The 19,820-nt window shown below is 41.0% G+C and overlaps 1 pseudogene; it reads right to left on the reverse strand.

Moving 5' to 3' along the window:
* Window positions 1-19,820, reverse strand: part of LOC139412441 (xaa-Pro dipeptidase-like) — a 120,130-nt pseudogene that overhangs the window by 6,719 nt on the left and 93,591 nt on the right.

A 19,820-nucleotide genomic window follows, 5' to 3' on the forward strand; every position in this document is an offset into this window, starting at 1 on the left:
CCCATCTGGACAAGAGGAATACCTATGTGAGAATGCTGTTCATCAACTACAGCTCAGCATTTAACACCATAGTACCCTCCAAACTCGTCATCAAGCTCGAGACCCTGGGTCTCGACCCCGCCCTGTGCAACTGGGTACTGGACTTCCTGACGGGCCGCCCCCAGGTGGTGAGGGTAGGTAACAACATCTCCACCCCGCTGATCCTCAACACTGGGGCCCCACAAGGGTGCGTTCGGAGCACTCTCCTGTACTCCCTGTTCACCCACGACTGCGTGGCCATGCACGCCTCCAACTCAATCATCAAGTTTGCGGACGACACAACAGTGGTAGGCTTGATTACCAACAACGACGAGACGGCCTACAGCGAGGAGGTGAGGGCCCTCGGAGTGTGGTGTCAGGAAAATAACCTCACACTCAACGTCAACAAAACTAAGGAGATGATTGTGGACTTCAGGAAACAGCAGAGGGAACACCCCCCTATCTACATCGATGGAACAGTAGTGGAGAGGGTAGTAAGTTTTAAGTTCCTCTGCGTACACATCACAGACACATTGAATTGGTCCACCCACACAGACAGCATCGTGAAGAAGGCGCAGCAGCGCCTCGTCAACCTCAGGAGGCTGAAGAAATTCGGCTTGTCACCAAAAGCACTCACAAACTTCTACAGATGCACAATCGAGAGCATCCTGTCGGGCTGTATCACCGCCTGGTACGGCAACTGCTCCGCCCACAACCGTAAGGCTCTCCAGAGGGTAGTGAGGTCTGCACAACGCATCACCGGGGGCAAACTACCTGCCCTCCAGGACACCTACAGCACCCGATGTCACAGGAAGGCCATAAAGATCATCAAGGACAACAACCACCCGAGCCACTGCCTGTTCACCCCGCAATCATCCAGAAGGCGAGGTCAGTACAGGTGCATCAAAGCTGGGGCCGAGAGACTGAAAAACAGCTTCTATCTTTTTAAAAGAATCTGAGTGGTAGACCTCAGCTTGTTTTTTGACTGCAAAAGTGATCTTGACTCAGAAAAGGTTGGTGACCACTGCAGTAGAGTATTGATATACTATTTTTGACAATATATAAATTCTATGACTGCAAGTATCAATTCTCTCTCTTATTTTGCAAGGTTGTTAATGTTAGCTAGTACTAGTTAGCTCGTCTTCAATCTTACTTTTAAATGGTGAGGCAACATGTTTTCAGCACTTGACTAATCAAAATTAGTATTTTATTAAAATGTGTTTATTATTATGCCTCTCTCCTGTCCCTCTGCCGCAGACATATAGTGAGCTATATTTATTTAACATCGATGTGTGATAAATCGTGATACATATAGAATCATGATACATATAGAATCGTGATACATATGGAATCGCAGTACATATTGTATCGGCACCTAGCTTACTGTAAGTATCGTGATAATATCGTATCGTGAGGTCCCTGGCAATTATTTCAGAAACAACCCCTCTGTAGAGAGACTAGCTAATAGTACCCACAAACTGGAGCTGTAACCACCTATTATTTCACCATTCTGCGAGTAAATTTCAAGTTAGACATGCATAGTTAGTTAGTTACCTGGCAAAGTTGCGGATTGATGCCTAACTGCCAGCCTGCAAAAAGTATGCCGCTCTTTTCTTATGTTTGTCAGCTAGCCCCGTTATTAACGAGAGTTAGCTTAGTTGATCAGGTTTATGCAGATAGCTAGCGAGCTAACAATTTATGCATTATAATTTGTTCAAATCAGAATCAGTGGCCAAGTACGCTTAACACAAAGATAAACCATATAAATAATACAGAACAGAATATATACTCACTCCTGTCGTGCAGCCATGTCGTTCAAGACTGTGACACGTGTCTTCGCTTGTGAAGCCGATCAGCTGATTTTGGCTGAAGCGAGTGAGTGCTGATCAAAATGTTTCAAAATGTGTGTCGGCATTATGTGATATCAAGCTGCGAACCTGAATGATGCTTGAAATAGTATGGCAATTTATTTGATCCACTAACTTGAAATATATGTTAGTATTGCATTGCAAGGTCTTTATAACTGTCTTTCAGAAACCCCCCAGGGAGTTGTTTCCGTTTCAAATCAACGTTATTTTTTTATCAGTAAACATCACACAACATATGTTTGTGTTGGATATATATACTGTTCAGCTTTAAGTTTTTATTATGAACCAACTTTTGAGGTGTTATTTCATTCTCAATTTCATTGTCACTCTTCAGTGAATATTCTTGATATATTTTCTCACTGAGAACTTCTACAGAGGTCTGTTCTAGTGCCCATCCCACACAAGTTATGTCATTTATTATGTATGGCCTTTCTTTTATCAGAACCAGCAATTATTTCAACACTTAGTTCAAGGTCCAAGAAAGCATTTGCAGACACTGTGTGACTGAGGCTGCATTTACATGGGCAGTCCAATTCTGATCTTTTGTCAAAAGATCTGATCTGATTGGTCAAAATACCCATTAGTGGCAAAAATATCTGAATTGGGCTGCCTGTCTGTCATAAATTAAAAATGCATCCCAGACCTAACAATATTGACTATTACTGATATGCCCCACTTGGATTAGGAGGGCAGTGGGGTGAATTTGTCTCAGCTGCACAGATGAATGTAACCCATTTGAGAACTTATTACAGTGTAATTATAATCTAATAAGCCATGTTAATGTGTACTATTGTGAGGTTCTGTGTTATACACTATAGCCCTTACCATATCATATGTGATGGAATATTATTTGCTGTTGGCTTGTGTGGGTATGTATATGTGTTATGCAACATAGCTGACTTGAGACATTGTTAACAGTTTCAGGGCCATGGGCCTTTCTCATGATGGAAAGTGCAGACTCCCAGCTTTAATTTGAGGGCATTTCCATCCATATCAGGTGAACCGTTTAGAAATTGAGACTCTAATTAATCAGTGCCTGCGGTCCAAACACTTAAAAGACACCCTATCCCCTCAGCCCTCAAATTAAGTGGACACTTCTGATGACGTTTCATGACGTCTGACGAGTATACACTTGCAAGGCAAGGGGCGAGGGAGGGAGGTAGGAATGATTTTTTAAATCGGAAGTCCGAAATTCCTCACTCGTTCACCCCGTGATGATTGTGTTTTCAGCCACCGGTAGGTTGTGGGTGCTTTATATGCACTACAGTCAATTATGAGTGCATGTCTACTTATACTAAATATATCATTATTAATATACGCCTACTGTATGATAGCTAGCAAATTAATTAGCTAACTATCGTTAGCTTGCCTAGCTGGAACTTCTGAAGAAGGAACATTTTTTATTTCTACAATTTCTGAAAGATAACCAAACAAAAACATATTTACTTTTTACGCGTGTAATAACATATTAAAACATGTAATAACGCATTCACTGACTGTTGTCTGCCTGGGCTTAACCATGCAATTTTGGCTTGTACTCTGTGTTATACCTTCCCCCTCTCTCTGTTTCTCTATATACTAACTACACTGAAAACCCATAAATACATGCGCACACACTCAACCCTTTGGGATGGGCTCCAAAGACAAAGAACTCTGTTGAGAACCAATGGGATACTGACACCAGGCTGGAGAGGACTGTCTATCACCTACGAACAACCTACCAGGAGCCAGGACTACCAGAATCTACCTACGTCATTTCAATGTATAAATTAACTGCGCAATATGTTTTAGGCCTCTTCTTCTTCCGAAAGCTCCCTAGGAGCTGGACGAATGGGAGCCGTGCAGCACGTTTTGCCAAATATCATTACGCATGAATAAACGGCCTTTATTATACCGTATCCGCTTTGTCCAGAGTCTCATCTTGGTCTCGTTTCTCTGATAACTAATCATTAACACGCGGCTTGTTTGTGCCGTCATGTGCATTAGTAGCACAATTTCGAACTTATTTGCATTAGTTTTTACTTACAATTGTATGTTGACTTCTCCATTGATATTTTTTTTTCAAGTTTTCACGGACTTAAATTATGGGGAGTTTCAGGCCCTGAAGTGAACATAATTGTACACTTGCAAAGCCTATCTAAAAACGAACGCTGAGGGGTTTACGTTGTAAACTTCCCTTGCTTGGCTAATCATTTGGAACCTACTCCAAGATGGCGACGGGGATTCCCCCAAGGGTGGACGAGGGTGTGTCTTTTGTTTGGACCGCAGACAGTGTCTCACCCTGGATGGTTCAGGAAGTACTGACATCTACTGACGTCCTGCACGTCGATGCCCAGCAGGTATCCCAGGCCATGGGACATGAAGACAGAGCCCATGTGGACCTTCAGCATGAACTCCACACTCCCACGCAGGATCCCAATCTTCACCAGCTCCTGCAGAACCCGGTCAGCCAGACAGTGCATCTCTGTCCACTTGACCTCTGAAACGCAAGACTTGTTTTGTGGACTGGATCTAGTATTCACTATTAAAGGTATAGCCCATTTGATTTGCTCACAAGCATATATGGATGAAGGGAGCTGACACTTGATTTAGACATATTTGTAAGTATGCATGTGTTTAATGAGAGCCATGATGGTCCGTGATGACTTCAGCAAAGCCTCAGAGTGTTTTTCTCCACCCATGTCAAACAGATAATAAATTGTTCCCAGCATTCACATCAGAATGGATAAAAGTTTTGAGCGGAGGCGGTTTGCCTTTCAAAGGTGCTCATGTTGTGTCACCATGGGCGCTCCAAACAGCCACTTTAAATCTACATCAGTATCCCTATGCACACAGCAGCCTGCCTCAGGTTCAAATACAGTCAAGCTGTGCTATGTTTATGAATAAACCCATGGGAGAGCCACTCAGGGCTACAAGACTAAAGGATCCATCTTTTGTGTATCAATATTTAAAACCTGCTCAACTTTCAACCTCTAAGACAAACGTTCATGAAGAATCCAGTGGGTATGTTAAAGAGGCTGTCCAAGAGTTCCCCTTTCAAACACCATCATCTTTTTAATACCCTCTTAGATGTTTAGTTCTGGACCAGTTCCGACTGACAAATAATGCCAAAAAGCCCAATCTGTCTGCTCTCTGATTCCACTCTCTAAGCAGAGCTGACTTGAAGTGTCAGGTTTCAGACTGACATTTGCATAGGGAGTGAGTGACCTGTTACATTTTCTGGCCTATCCAGACAAAGAATCGATTATGTTCCTCTGAGCGAGTGAGCCCAGCTTGAGAGACGACAAATGAGCGGTGACAGTCTTGCGAGTCCAGCCATTGTGGTTTCATCTTGCTGTGATTTTCTTAGCAATTTAGAGATCTCAACATGAAAAAATATGAAGTATTTTAATATAATTTAAACAAGATCCCTTTCTCTTGGTCACAGAAGGATGAAATCACTTTGTGCTTAAAGCTGAAATTGTCATGAGTATGCACACATTTGAATGGTGTTTGAATTTAGAAGAAAATTCTCTGTCGACAGTTATATGAAATAGTGCCAATATGGTACTGTCACTAAGTATGATCCTATTTATTTTACAGCTAACAGAAATGTGAAATCTTATAGTAAGTCGTTTCGGTCATAGGAAATGATGGTACTATTTCATATAACTATCGACAGAGAATTTTCTCCTAAATGTCCACTGAGCGGCACAGAGACACCATTCAAATGTGTGCACACTCATTACAACTTCAGCTTTAAGCACAAATTGTGACCAAGAGAAAGTGATCTTTAATTATATTAAATTCTGTGATCAAGAGAAAGCGATATTCTTTAAATTATATTAAATTATTTTGTATTTTTTCATGTTGAGATGAAAAATTATTTGATTGGTACTATATTTAGAAAGCATTTCAGTCATTTCAAGTCCTATTGCCCCACTTTTGTTGAATAGGAAAAAATAAAACCATATACACTGAACAAAAATACTTGCAACATCCAACAATTTTTAAGATTTTACAGAACTACTGTTCATATAAGGAAATCAGTCCATTTAAATAAATTCATTAGGCAATAATATATGGATTTCACATGACTGAGAATACAGATCTGTTGGTCACAGGTACCTGAAAAAAAAGGTAAGGGCGTGGTTAAGAAAACCAGTTAGTATCTGGTGTGACCACCATTTGCCTCATGCAGCGCGACACATCTCCTTCACATAGAGTTGATCAGGCTGTTGATTGTGGCCTGTGGAATGTTGTCCCACTCCTCTTCAGTGGTTGTGCGAAGTTGCCGGATATTGTCGGGAACTGGAACACGCTATCGTACACGTTGATCCAAAGCATCCCACACATTCTCAGTGGGTGACATGTCTGGTGGGTATGCAGGCCATGGAAGGACTGGGACATTTTGGCGCGACAATGGGCCTCAGGTATTTCTGTGCATTCAAATTGCCATTGATAAAATGCAATTGTGTTCGATGTCCATAGCTTATGCCTGCCCATGCCATAACCCCACCACCACGATGGGGCACTGTTCCCAATGTTGACATCAACAAACCGCTCACCCTCACAACGCCATACACGCTGTCTGATATCTGCATGGTACAGTTGAAACAGATGAATCCGTGAAGAGCACACTTCTCCATCGTGCCAGTGGCCATCGAAGGTGAGCATTTAACCACTGAAGTAGGATATGACCCCGAATTGCAGTCAGGTCAAGACCCTGGTAAGGACGGCTAGCACGCAGATGAGCTTCCCTGAGATGGTTTCTGACAATTTGTGCAGAAAACCTTCAGATGTGCAAACCCACAGTTTCATCAGCTGTCTGGGTGATTGGTCTCAGACGATCCCGCAGGTGAAGAAGCCGGATGTGGAGGTCCTGGGCTGGTGTGGTTACACGTGGTCTGCGGTTGTGAGGCAGGTTGGACGTACTGCCAAATTCTCTAAAACTACGTTGGAGGTAGCTTATGATAGAGGAATTAACATTCAATTCTCTGACAACAGCTCTGGTAGGCATTCCTGTGTGTTGTGTGACAGAACTACACATTTTAGAATGGCCTTTTATTCTCCCAATGCATATGCCACACCTGTCAGGTGGATGGAATATCTTGGCAAAGGAGAAATGCTCACTGACAGGGATGTAAACACATTTGTGCACAATATTTGAGAGAAATAAGCTTTTTGTGCATATGGAACATTTCTGGGAACTTTTATTTCTGCTCATGAAACATTGGACCAACATTTTACATGTTGTGTTTATATTTTTGTTCAGTATAAAATCACATTTTCATATTTTCACAATATTTGTATTTGAGCTTATGTTCTCAAAAGTGAGTACACCTCAGCCATTTATAACTATTTTACTATAAAGGTGAGTTCCAGAACTTTCTAAAACTATGTTATTTTTTACGGCCATCTCATGTAAAATAATTATGTTTGGGTATATCTATTTTGGCAAAAATCTAAATGCTGCCCCATCATTCAACTGGTATTAAAGCTGCCACTAACTAATAGTGTTTATGTAACAATAGTTCATATTAAATATATAATGAAACATCTTACAGCTTCAATCACATTCTAGGGTTAGGCTATATGATGACTGAATCCAGGGTCAGATCACATCAGGGACAGCACTGCATCCATCATGTTTCCTAAAATAACAGGGAAAACTACAGTAAGACACCACTATAGTATGGACAGCAGGGGGAGGTGTAACTCTTTGGATACAGTACTGTACTGTCAATCCAAAACTGAGAAACAATGGATCTCTAAGAGTATTTCTTGATACCAAATGTAGCTAAACTACATGAAAACCCCAGAATATTTTGATTTCCTTGTGGTATAAAACAAAGGAGGAGAAAATAGGAGCAAAATGTAACAGTAAGGTACAGCAGTGGTTCTCAAACATTTTCTGTCACTGTACCACCAACTGAATTTTGCTTTGCCAGGAGTACCCTTGATGTACCCCCTCATGTGCATTTTACCATTAGGCCTATGGTCTCATGAGTCTTCTCAAGTGGATAGGCCATGTACCCCCAGTGGTCCTAGTATCCCTGGTTGGATCAACTGAGGTACAGTATATACAGTGATTGCTGATTCACTATGTATCATCCACTATAGACTTGTCATTGGGAGCTCCTAGATGACCATAGTACAGCACTGAGTTGTGTCCTCTGTTGAATATATAAAAACATTTATCATCATCAAGATAGTGGGCACCAGTCAAGTAAAAAAAATAGAACCACTTTTGTGCAAAATCACCCTCGTACTTTTTTCTTAAATTAAGAAAAAGAGACGCTCATTATAACAACAGTTTACAGGCCAAACTGTAATCATCATATTTACTTAAAAACATTTAATCCAAAATATACTGATGTTATTCACCACCAGCAGTAGCAGTCCTGGACCAGCAGAGAGGAACTGGATCTGGCAGTGGCACAAACAGTACAGTAAAGCTTGGGCTCCAAAATGTCAAGGCACCCCGATCCCTGCATACAGTGCCAGTTCCCCTGAATCCTAAATGTTATCTCTACTGCCAGCTGCATGTTCTGATGATACAGTTGAACTGTAGAGCTTTGAACTGAAAACCTGAGGGCTTGGGACCATTACAGTGGCTTGAAGGATGTCCTAGAAGAAAGCAATGCTGTAACTTGTAGTAAACAAAATGGAGAAAGACATAAAACACACTAGCTGGGATGTCGCTTTGTAAAGAAAGCTGAGGCGACTTCAAAACGGAATAGTGGTCATAGCTATTACCATTGCCAATGGCCCATTGAAGTGGTAAAAGAAGATGAATTTCATGAATTATAGATTATGTTCACCATAAATTAAATTCTGTGAAGTGAGGGGGGGGGGAGTGTCTTGCGTTCCACAGATACAGGTGTAGGAGGTGTGACATATTCCCCCATGAGAGTAGCAGTAGTGCTGGAACAGGCTGCAACAGAAAAACACTGAATGTGAGGATCACACAAAACTACAGATTTAGCTATTAACCTATTGGTAGGACATTATCCTCTTTACCCCTTTACATACAGAGCAGAAGTAGATTTTCTCATTAAGGAGATGAAAACACAAATCTCCCACCTTGAAAATCTCCATCTATATTTATGTTTTTATCTCGTGAGACTGAAAGAGTGATTATTCACCAATCAACTCGCTGAAATTCAAGTTGATGTAAACAGAAGAGTAAACATTTTCACAGCAAGTAATCTGTTGTCTCGGCAGTAACTAAACCTGAGCCAACAACTACAGGTAATGTAACTGCCAAAATAAATGAAACACTTCAGTAAATTAGGGATATAAAGTGTATTGAAAGCAGGTTCTTGAGTTGTATTTAATTAAGCATGAACATCCCATCATACTTAGGGTCATGTATAAGTATGCCCAGTATTTTGGCTACCATGGCTAGATCTCAGTGACTTTGAAAAGAGGGGTCTCAAAGTAGCATAGGGGGGTGTCTCAGTCACCAGATCTCAACCCAATAGAGTGGTGCCTGAGACAGCGTTTTCCAACACCATCAACAAAACACCAAATTATGGAATTTCTCATGGAAGAATGGTGGCACATCTTTCCAATAGAGTTCCAGACACTTGTAGAATCTATGCCAAGGTGAATTGAAGCTGTTCTGGAGACTCGTGGTGGCCCAAAGCCCTATTTGCACGCTTTTGTTTCCATTATTTAGGCACCGGTACATCCTACTGTAAACCTGAGCTGTTGGATTTCCTCGCTCTCCAGCTTGATAAAAATATCAGCAGAGAGCTGTGTTAGTTTGTTAGACATATAAGAGCAACATGGAGAGTTCAACAAAAAGCCAGCAGCCTCCAGCTACAGTAGGAGAGAGGGAGAGGAGAAAGGGAAAAAAAGAGAGAAAAGAAAGGCGGAAAGCTCAGTCTCTCCTCCCAAAGCAAACCAGGGGAGGCGTTGTTCGTGGAGACGCGGTGCAGTCAATTAGGCAGATAGTGGGGTGGCGAGCGGCGCTGCTATCATAACTCAGATTTTTTACACTCTTCAGCCACCCAGATGAAGGTTTAATTAAAACAGAAAAAGCTGCCAGTGAGAGAGAAACAGGAAATAGATGCTGCTGAGTGGGTGGCGTCTCCAGATGATCACAGCACCAGAAGCTTTCAAGGAGATGCAGTGGAAGAAAGCATAGACATAAGTGGGTGGTTGGAGAAGAATGATTTGTACCACAAAATGGAACACAAATGTTATCATTTTATATTTACCATACTTTTAAAAAAAATCACAATTTTAAATTCTGACTGTACTACTGTAGTATCAGGCCTACCTCCTTCAGTGAGATAGCCTGGTCCTTATTTGGCCTCAAACCTCACTAGCGTCAACCAACAGTGTTTTTATCAGAATAAAATGTGTCTAGAATACTTTTACCACAAACTAAAGTTGGCCAATGTCCGGACATTTCAAACAAAAAATCATCAGAAATCAGACGAATGCTGGTCAGCTCAAAATGCTTTTCCAAACAGCAGTTCAATCACTTCTGTCCTCTTCCAGACCTGCTGTTTTAAGAAGTACTCATGCGTTCCTCTAATCATCATACCAGGAGACAGATCAAACAGCTCTGCAGCTCTAGCCGCTCTATATTAACAGAATGAACGGTATCCAAAGTCTCCCCTCACAGTGGGAACAGAGAATCATGCAGATGATATGTTTGTGAAGAAACAAACACAATCATAGCTAATGGGGTGGGTTCAACAGTCATTAGTGTTGTTGGAGTGATTGCCCATGCTCATGTTTTATCATAAGACTAAAGTTATCTCTATAAACCCTATCATCTACATCAAAGGGCTGATCCAAAACACTGATCCGAGCCACTCCTCTTGGTTTGAACATATTAACAAAATGCAGTACCGACCTGCTTGCAAACTTGTCAAAACATTTACTAGCAAACTCAGAGTTTCTTACACTGAAAGGAAAGCTATTTGAGGCGATGTTTGTCTGATTAGTTATGCCTAATGCAGGCGAGGAGGCAAATAATTATTACATTATACCTCCCACTGCATTCTAGTAATGAATAAAGCTATTGCTGTTCTGGCGAAGGCAGAGAGACTAATATCACTCTGAATCTATCCTATTGCTGTTGTTTGAATAGTTCCACTGAGACACACATGGGTCAGCCATCCTGTGGTCGTGTTCACCATAATGAGCACCTGTCACAATGTACATGGCACAAATTGTACACATACAGTACATGAATGTTCACAGAGACATGCAAGTTCACACACACATGCACACAAAGGAAAAGCCTGAGGTGAGGAGGTGAGGGCCCTCGGAGTGTGGTGTCAGGAAAATAACCTCAGACTCAATGTCAACAAAACTAAGGAGATGATTGTGGACTTCAGGAAACAGCAGAGGGAACACCCCCCTATTCACATCGATGGAACAGTAATGGAGAGGGTAGCAAGTTTTAAGTTCCTCGGCATACACATCACAGACAAACTGAATTGGTCCACCCACACAGACAGCATCGTGAAGAAGGCGCAGCAGCACCTCTTCAACCTCAGGAGGCTGAAGAAATTCGGCTTGTCACCAAAAGCACTCACAAACTTCTACAGATGCACAATCGAGAGCATCCTGTCGGGCTGTATCACCGCCTGGTACGGCAACTGCTCCGCCCACAACCGTAAGGCTCTCCAGAGGGTAGTGAGGTCTGCACAACGCATCACCAGGAGCAAACTACCTGCCCTCCAGGACACCTACACCACCCGATGTTACAGGAAGGCCATAAAGATCATCAAGGACAACAACCACCCGAGCCACTGCCTGTTCACCCCGCTATCATCCAGAAGGCGAGGTCAGTACAGGTGCATCAAAGCTGGGGCCGAGAGACTGAAAAACAGCTTCTATCTCAAGGCCATCAGACTGTTAAACAGCCACCACTAACATTGAGTGGCTGCTGCCAACACACTGACTCAACTCCAGCCACTTTAATAATGGGAATTGATGGGAAATGATGTAAAATATAACACTAGCCACTTTAAACAATGCTACCTAATATGTTTACATACCCTACATTATTCATCTCATATGTATACGTATATACTGTACTCTATATCATCTACTGCATCTTTATGTAATACATGTATCACTAGCCACTTTAACTATGCCACTTTGTTTACATGCTCATCTCATATGTATATACTGTACTCGATACCATCTACTGTATCTTGCCTATGCCGCTCTGTACCATCACTCATTAATATATCTTTATGTACATATTCTTTATCCCCTTACACTTGTGTGTATAAGACAGTAGTTTTGGAATTGTTAGGTTAGATTACTTGTTGGTTATTACTGCATTGTCGGAACTAGAAGCACAAGCATTTCGCTACACTCGCATTAACATCTGCTAACCATGTGTATGTGACAAATAAAATTTGATTTGATTTAATTTGAGGTGGAAAATAAAGTCTTGAACTTCACAAAACAAAACTTAGCTCAAAGAAGAAGTTCACTTTATTTGAACCAAATCTGTATTTTGAATGTAAATGTTATAGAAGAGTACAGACACTTTTTTTTTTTTTACTTACCCCAACCAGCAATACACTTCCCCATACTCGTTTTGCAGTGCCAGGACTTAGATAAAACAATGTTACATTCCATTTTGTGCGACTCGAGCGGTTTCCCCTATCCAGCTGTGATATTTCTATGTGTACATAGACATGGAAAAGTATGGCACGAGTCGCACAAAATGGAATATAACATTGCAGATAAAGTTCAGAATGACACAATTTCATGTCTACAACATCTAAAGACCCGCATCACTATACTGAGAGCGTTGCAATTTCTAACAGGATGTATTTTGGTGTTTTATCTAGCTTTAGTTCATGTTTTATCTAAGCCCTGGCACTGAGACACACATGGGTCAGGCACTGGGGAATGATCATGAGGAGGTGTGTCGCTGGTTGGGGTAAGTTTCTCAAAACCAAGTAAAATCACAAAAAAAGTGTCTGGACTCTTCTATAACATGCCATTTACATCCAAAATACAGATATGGTCCAAATAAAGTGAACTTCTTCTTTAATGCTGTCCTTGCTTTAAACAACACTTTCATCATCGAGTTAAACCATGTCGTTCCATCCGTCCTCTCGGGTGCCCCCAGGGCACTCTACTGTTGGCACAAACACCATGTGCCAATTCCTCCCTCTTCTACAGATGGTAAGCCAGGAGATGGATTTTCCACCCAGAGCCGGTTCTGCTTGTTTCCATCTTGTTAATATCCCTGTGAGAGGCCGAGGCGAGCCAGGATGCCCACTCTGGGGGCTAGCTCTGGAGACTTGGACAAGATAAACATGGTTTGTCGAAGGCAGGGGGACCTTCAGAGCTAGCGTAAATAACCTTGCATCTTCCTGAGGAGAGTCTGGGGTTGGGCACAGTGACTGTCTTGGTAACTATCTGGCATCAGACAGACTGCTGCTGATAAATGCCCAGACCAGCACTGTCCTGCACTGCGGGTCTCAACAGCTGCAACGCTACTGTAGGGTACAGTACATAATGTAGCACACTGAGGGCCAGTTTCCTGGATAGGTATTTAGCCTTTGACTAAAAGGCATGTTCATTGTAGATTCTTAGTCCAGAACTAAGCTTAATCTGTGTCCGTGAAACCAGCCCTAGGATCGTCAATTGACTGTTTATCCTGGGTCATCATTTGCCTGTGTTGCCTGCGCACATTCTGGATCAATAATTAACATTCAGTGCAGTTCCTTTTGTAAAACATCAACATCTCCCTACTAAATATTTGATGGATGAGGTGTATAAATGTGAGAATGTTATAAACACTTTAAAATGACCGCTGCTTGAACATGATCAATAGTTTTGGCAGCAGTGATTTCCTTTTTTAAAGTGACTACTGACAGTGCCATTTCAGTACCATTTCAGAGTGACAATCTTCACTCCAAGCCATTAGCAGGAGAGTGCCAGGATGCTTGGATTGACTTTTCATAATTCCACTACAGCAAATAGTTACTAGCAGCACCCTGCCCTTAATCATTGTAAATTAATCATTTGATTCAATGCAATTCCCACTTCAGAAATGTGTTTATTTGAACTAAATGTATGATATCTGGCAGTTAATTTGTGGCAATTAGAAAAATTCCTCGTAAATTACCTGGAAGGTTTCTGGGGAATATGTCTTGAAAATTACCTGGAATCTTACCTGGTTCAGCCACTGATCATAGTACTTGAACACCCCTAGGTGTTTTTACGGATCCACCCAGAGAGCCAGGCAACTATAGTGTGTAGCAGCCAGCTAACTCCATATTTCCTGTGGGATCATTGCACTTGAATTATCTTGGAAATTCAATTGTTGAAATTAAATTTCATCCTTTCCAGTCTCGGTTGATTAATCTACCAGCTCACATTTGTTGCCTATGTTTTAGACCTAGTGCTTCTTTGAGTCATTATGAACCTTGCTTTATTTGGATTTGAGGGTTAGTTTAAAAGTTGGGGAAAACAGGACAGCGGGCCATGAGATACAGTTGAAGTCGGAAGTTTACATACACCTTAGCCAAATACATTTAAACTCAGTTTCACAATTCCTGACATTTCATCCTAATAAAAATGATCTGACTTTGGTCAGTTAAGATCATCACTTTGCACAGTCAACTTAGTGTATGTAAACTTCTGACCCAGTGGAATTGTGATACAGCTAATTAAAAGTGAAATAATCTGTCTGTAAACAATTGTTGGAAAAATTACTTGTTTCATGCACACATGTCCTAACCGACTTGCCAAAACTATAGTTTGTTAACAAGAAATGTGTGGAGTGGTTGAAAAACAAGTTTTAATGACTCCAACCTAATAGGCTGACCACACCGCTCACAATGCGCAAGCAGTGCAAAATAAATTTAGAAATCTATGTTATTCAATTATTGCGCCAACGAGTGTCTGCGTTGCCAAGGGCTAAAATAGAAATCAGTTCTATTTCTGACGCAGATTGCGCTGCAAGTCCTGTCTCTCCCATCTCCTCATTGGTTTGTAGAACCACGTGCCATCTCCTCATTGGAGTGACTGAAGACGAACGAGGTCAGTGGAGGTAATGCACCTAATTTATGAAAGTTGCCAATCGAAATATAAAGTCAAGAGAAGAAAAAGCCTGGAAGGAAAAGAGATGACTAGAAATGATTCGGTTGACCATTTTATGTGTGGATTAATTGTCGGAGTAGAGGCCTTTGGGCATTTCAGGTAAAATAACAACTCAATGTTTATATCCCAGGACAAATTAGCTAGCAACAGCAAGCTAGCTAATTAAGACAAATTAGCTAGCAAGTGCAAGCTAGCTAGCTAAATTGCCATACATGTTTAATGCTTTTCGACCTGTCCCCAAATTAATGTAGTTCAGTTCAGTCTGCATGTCGTGATCGCGTTTGGTGTGGGGGGACAAAATACATTTATGCTATGATGGCGCCCGCGCGCAGTCTGTTTGTGTTCCGTATGAGTGTATGTAAACTTCTGACTTCAACTGTATGTAGTTGTTCATATGTGAGGGGAGACCTTTCCCCTCCAGATCCATACAGTTTGGTCTTCAATGTTTTTAGCATAGACTTAAGATTTTGTCATTTAATAGGATCTCTATGGTTTTTACCAAAAGCATTATGATGCATACATTATGAGGCATTTACATGACATCACATAATGAAATAGAAGCAGACAGAATGATGGGTAATTCAGTGATTCTACAGGTTCCAAATTGGTCTACAAATGCACCGAATTAGGAATACTAATTTAAAAAGATCTCTATGCACAAATTAACATATTATATGCATTGGGACAGCACAATATTACCAGGGATACCGACACTCCAAAACACAAAAGCCAGGAAAATAAACATAGCGGAATATAAAGGGGTCATTGGCATGTAAAAGGACAGCTCGCTTCTTTCGGGCCTAAAATTAAGAAAATCTGCACAAAATTATAGGAGGAGATCCTGATGCAGTTTTGTGGCTAAGAGTATTATAACACCTTTTCATTGATGGGTATAGTCAACACAGACAACAAGGATTTATAGGGATTGTTTTTGCAATATTGTTTAGAGCCTGTAAGTAAGCATTTCACTGTTGTATTCGGCGAACGTGACAATTAAACTTTGATTTGATTTGATTTAATATATCAATATAGTCCTATTCAAATTTCTCTCTCAATATTTCAGTCAGAGGCTTTCAGTATTATTCATGATGTGTTATTCTTTCATGCTGAATGTAACAAACTATATCGTTGATGCAAATATAATTTTATATATATAATAACATTTGACCTTGCTAGAGCAGGTTCAGTAACCTAATGGGACACAATTTAAATGAAGTATCTAATATCCTCAATTCAATGAATAAACCACAGGAACGGAATACAATGACATGTTGTTAAACAGTTTGGGGAATGGCCTTGTCTGCGAGGGAAGATCCTTTGAGCCAGATGGTGTGATGACAGGTAGCCCTATGCAGGGCGGCTGGCATCAAAACCCCCCTGCTGGGAGAAAGGAGTTCCAGTTACGGGCCTTATAAGGTTATTATAGCTGGTGGGGAGGTTGAGTTGCCTGAAACTTTTTAGAACATGCGTAAGGTTGATTCAGTGGTACTCAGTGATGTGTTGTGTTGTGTTGGATTTGCCCCAAACATATCGCTTTGTATTCAGTACATAAAGATAATTTCTTTGCCACATGTTTTGCAGTTTCACTAGTGCCTTATTGCAAACAGGATTCATGTTTTGGAATATGTTATATTCTGTACATGCTTCCTTCTTTTCACTCTGCTTATTAGCTTCTTACTGTGGAGTAACTACAGTGTTGTTGATACATTCTCAGTTTTCTCCTATCACAGCCATTCTACTCTGTAACTGTTTTAAAGTCACCATTGGCCTCATGGTGAAATCCCTGAGTGGTTTCCTTCCTCTCCAGCAACTGAGTTAGGAAGGACTTTCTTTGTAGTGACTGGGTGTATTGATACACCATCCAAAGTGTAATTAATAACTTCACAAAGCTCTTTTTTTAATACCCATCTACAAATAGGTGCCCTTCTTTGCAATGCATTGGAATACCTCCCTGGTCATTGTGGTTGAATCTGTTTGAAATTCACTGCTCGACTGAGGGACCTAACAGTTAATGGTACAGTTGAAGTCGGAAGTTTACATACACTTAGGTTGGAATCATTAAAACTCGTTTTTCAACCACTCCACACATTTCTTGTTAACAAACTCTAGTTTTGGCAAGTCGGTTAGGACATCTACTTTGTGCACGAAACAAGTAATTTTTCCAACAATTGTTTACGGACAGATTTCTTCACTTATAACTCACTGTGTCACAATTCCAGTGAGTCAGAAGTTTACATACACAAAGCTGACTGTGCCTTTAAACAGCTTGGAAAATTCCAGAAAATTATGTCATGGCTTTAGAAACTTCTGATAGACTAATTGACATAATTTGTGTCAATTGGAGGTGTACCTGTGGATCATGGCCTACCTTCAAACTCAGTGCATCTTTGCTTGACATCATGGGAAAATTGCAATAAATCAGCGAAGACCTCAGAAAAATAAATTGTAGACCTCCACAAGTCTGGTTCATCCTTGGGAGCAATCTCCAAATGCCTGAAGGTACCACATTCATCTGTACAAACAATAGAACGCAAGTATAAACACCATGGGACCACACAGCCGTCATACCACTCCGGAAGGTGACGCGTTCTGTCTCCTAGAGATGAACGTACTTTGTTGCGAAAAGTGCAAATCAATCCCAGAACAACAGCAAAGGACCTTGTGAAGATGCTGGAGGAAGGAGGTACAAAGTATCAATATCCACAGTATAACGAGCAAGGAAGAAGCCATGGCTCCAAAACCGCCATAAAAAAGCCAGACTACGGTTTGCAACTGCACATGGGGACAAATATCGTACTTTTTGGAGAAATGTCCTCTGGTCTGCTGAAACAAACATAGAACTGTTTGACCATTATGGCCATCGTTTTGTTTAGAGGAAAAAGGGGGAGGCTTGCAAGCCGAAGAACACTATTCCAACCATGAAGTGGCAGCATCATGTTGTGTGGGTGCTTTGCTGCAGGTGGGACTGGTGCACTTCACAAAATAGATGGCATCATGAGGGAGAAAAATTATGTGGATATATTTGCACGCCCAATTTTTCAGTTTTTGATTTGTTAAAAAAGTTTGAAATATCCAATAAATGTCGTTCCACTTCATGATTGTGTCCCACTTGTTGTTGATTCTTCAAAAAAAATACAGTTTTATATCTTTATGTTTGAAGCCTGAAATGTGGCAAAAGGTCGCAAAGTTCAAGGGGGCCGAATACTTTCGCAAGGCACTGTAAACAATAGCCCAAATGTAGACTACATTTGACGGGCGGCAATGAGGAGATTCTTGATTCATACCCCATGAGGGGACGCATGTGTGGCGTTTCCATGGCATTTCCATTGTTTTGGTCAAGTTTGATTCATCTCTTCCGCATGTATAAGAATGCTTCCGATTCTAGAATGTAAATGCTATTCATTCCAAAGCTGTTCTGAAGTCTTCAGTGACAGCGTGACTCATTGGAATGCTACAGAAAGACCTTGACCATTACACTCTGAATCACTTACAGTCATTAGTATGCATCCCAAGTACCAGGAATATAATACAGGCTAAGCCAATTAATCTACTCATCTGGTGACCAGAATGGACATAATTTATGCCCTGAAAAGTAACTAAAGGAAACATGAGGGAACCAAATGTTTGTCCATTTTCTAATAATCTGTTTGGACTCACACATGTAATTAAAAAAAAGAAAAACCGGCCAAAGTGGTGCAAATATGGCAGATGGTTTGGAAAAAGATCAGGATAGTCAGTGCAATCTGGACAGAGCAAAAATCCTGATCAAAGCCCTCTTTGCAACGTCAGGTTAAGCAACAGTCACATCCATAACCCAGGACAGCTGTTTATTACGGAGGGGATTTGGTTTATGGGACAAGCACTCATATTTCATCTGGATTTATTCCATGTCAATTTTTTTAAAATGGATTGCGCTAAATCCACTCAGTTTAGCTGCTAAATCATTTCAATTATTATGCAACTACTTCTCAGCAGAGGTCGCTTGTGACGGAGGGATTCTGAGTGTTCAGACAGATCTATCATTGCAAACACCCACACCTTCAACCAACCTTCAGATTTAATACTTCAGACAGATCTATCATTACAAACAACCACACCTTCAACCGACCTTCAGATTTAATACTTCAGACAGATCTATCATTACAAACAACCACACCTTCAACCGACCTTCAGATTTAATACTTCAGACAGATCTATCATTACAAACAACCACACCTTCAACCGACCTTCAGATTTAATAGGCAGATAAAGACAGTACAGTCTTTCACTGTCACAGTGTCACCCACAATTCTATTGGCATGGAGGCATTTGATCTAAATCGATTACAGAGGATTGCTGCTATTTCCTATGTTTTGTGACAGTTATAGCAATCACACATTTCATCGATAGTCTAAGTAGCTACAGCACTACCAACTCAGGATCCTCTCATCTTCTATCACTTGGTATTTGGCTGCAGGGGGAACATTGTCTTTGTCTGGGAGCAGAAGCATCCAACAGATTTCTCTAGTTGACTAGTTTGGCTTTCTCTGTGCATCTCCAGCAGACTGGTCTGGTCTACTGCCTACCCCATGGACCAATCCAAAGGGGGCCAGCCACACAGACAGACTAGACTCCAGGGCCCGGACTCACAAAACCTTCTTGAGAAGAAATTCATTTTAAGTGCCATTTTTTCCTTAACTTTATACTTAAGAAGAAACGTACGAAAAGTTGCTATTCCTTAATACATTCTGCCATGTCCTGGTTGCTAAAATTCTAATAGTAACAAGGAAATATAGTGTAGAGAATCATTGTTTCATCTAAACCGTTGTGAAACATATTTTACATAACCAGAAATATTGTATTTTCAGTTGT

The sequence above is a fragment of the Oncorhynchus clarkii genome, chromosome 6, assembly GCF_045791955.1.
Source record: "Oncorhynchus clarkii lewisi isolate Uvic-CL-2024 chromosome 6, UVic_Ocla_1.0, whole genome shotgun sequence".
Classification (NCBI taxonomy): Eukaryota; Metazoa; Chordata; class Actinopteri; order Salmoniformes; family Salmonidae; genus Oncorhynchus; species Oncorhynchus clarkii.